Here is a 2426-nt window from a genome sequence, read left to right as displayed (position 1 = left end):
AGCTATGGGTTGGAACCAACTCGATGGCACTTCACAAGAACAACAACAAAGTTCAAGTTGAAGCAGTACAAAATTAAAGCAAGTCCATGAGAGTCAAAGTATGAACTTGAGTAAATCTTACTTAAATTTAGAGACCATCTCAAAAATAGATTTGAAATATTGACTAAGGAGAGAATACCTAACAAGTTGTGGAATCACATCCAGGACATCATACATGAAGGATGCAAAGCATCATTAATAATATAAGAAACAAAGAAAAGCTAAAAATGGATGTCAGCTGAGACTCTTGAACTTACTCTTGAATGTACTTGATCATTGTAATGAAAGCAAATGGATGAAATTATGAAGTAAAACAGCTGAACAGAAAATTTGGGGCAGCTAGAGACATGATGTGGTGCTATGGGTTAATGTACTGAACTGCAAAGTAGGTTTGAGCTTCAATGTTGGCAGTTCTGGCTCACCAGCCATTCTTTGGAAACCCTATACAGGGTTACTGTGGGTCAGAACCAACTTGACAGCATTTAACAACAAAGAAGACAAAGTAAAACATTGCCAAGAAATGTGAAAAGTCCAGAAACTAGAAAACCAAAAGGGGAAAAATGTGTTCAGCATTTCTCAAACCTTTTGAAAGAACTAAAGAAAAAAAATAAAGCTTCAAGTTGCAATATTGAGATATTCTATGAGCAAAATACTGAACTATTCATGAAGCATCAAAGAAGATGGAAGAAATTCACAGACACTGTAACAAAGAATTTATCTATTTTCAGTCGTTCAAAAAAGTAGAATATGATCAGGAACAGATGATGTTAAGGAAAAACTCCATGCTTCAATGAATATAATGCAACTGATGAACACTAATTGAGATGTTTCACTAAATGGATGAACTGCTGAAAGTATTTGCTTGTCTAAGCCAAGAAATTTGGAAGACAGCTACCTGTACAACCAAATGGAAGAGATCTATATTTGCACGTTTCTAATAAACTTGATCCAACATAATGTGAAAATTATTTAACAATATCACAGGCAAGTACACTAACAGGTAACTCCAATAAATCAAGTAATCAGAACAAGCCACAGAGCATTACTGATGTGAAATGGATCCCAGCTGAGAGTAGAAATTACTATGAAGATGTTTACCTATGTTTTAATGACTACAGGAAGACATTTGACTGTGTGGATCATAACAAATTTGGGTAATATTGTGAAGAATTGGAATTCCAGAATACTTAATTATACCCCAACAGAGGGTTGACCAAGAAACAGTTGTTTGGACAGAAGATGAGGATACTGCATATTTTAAAATAAGGAAGATGTCAGTCAAGGATGTATCAGAAGTCTTCAAAAAGGTCATAGAAAATGTTATTAAAAATTGTGCATAGATTTCAAAACATTTTGCATCAAAATAAACTATTACTAACTTGTTATAGCATGTTTGAACAGGATCTAATTTGAGGTACTAAGATAAGACATCAGTTTGAAAAGACCAACATGAATTCTGCTAAAACTGAAACAAGAAACATCAAATTTATGTTGTAGCTTGAATAGAAGAAGATGAATGCATTGATACTTTGACAAAATTTTATAGGGGAAATGTCTCAAAGAAATCCTTCACGTAGTTTACAAATGGATAATTCTTTTTAAGAAGGGTTACCAAGATGTTGAAAAATATTCTTGCAGCAGCAGACCATTCACATCAATTTATAAGCAAACAACCAATTGTCCTTGCCTTAATTGAAGATTAACAGAGAAGCAATACCCAACACCACAGATACCTCAATAGATGAGCTTAAAAATTTTGAATGAAAAACAAAAGTTGAGCTGACAGTTTGTTTGACGGCTGCCATGGCTGTTGCTTCAGATCAGCTACACACAAGAAAAGAGCTTTCAATGGACATTTTTAGCAAGTACGATCAAGAACATAATGCATTTCTTTGAAGAATTGTAACAGGATATGAAACATGGCTTTAGCAGTAGGATCCTGAAGACAAAATACAATTAAAACAATGACTACCATGAGGCAGAAGTGGTTCAGCAAAAGCAAGAGTATGCTAGTCAAAAGCAAAGATTATGGAAAAAGATTTTTGAGACATTTAGACATTTTGTTTGTTGATTTTCTACGGGGACAACAATAATAACATTTACTTATTATGAGAATGTTTTGAGAAATTTAGCTAAAACTTTAGCAGGAAAACTTCATCAGAGAATCCTTCTACAGCCTGAGAATGATTTTGTTCAATCTTGTTATCAAAAAAGGGCATTTTTTCAAGAGCTTCATTGGAAAATCATTAGACATCTACCTTACAATCCTAATTTGACTTTTTTTGAGTTCTTTTTATTTCTTAATCTTAAAAAATCTTTGATGGCCACCATTTTTCTTCAGTTAATAATTTGAAAAACAGACTGCTTTGGTATGACTAAATTCCCAG

This window comes from Chrysochloris asiatica, unplaced genomic scaffold, assembly GCF_000296735.1.
Source record: "Chrysochloris asiatica unplaced genomic scaffold, ChrAsi1.0 scaffold00063, whole genome shotgun sequence".
Taxonomy (NCBI): Eukaryota; Metazoa; Chordata; class Mammalia; order Afrosoricida; family Chrysochloridae; genus Chrysochloris; species Chrysochloris asiatica.
The sequence above is the reverse complement of the archived record's forward strand: the minus strand, read 5'-3'. Positions refer to the sequence as shown.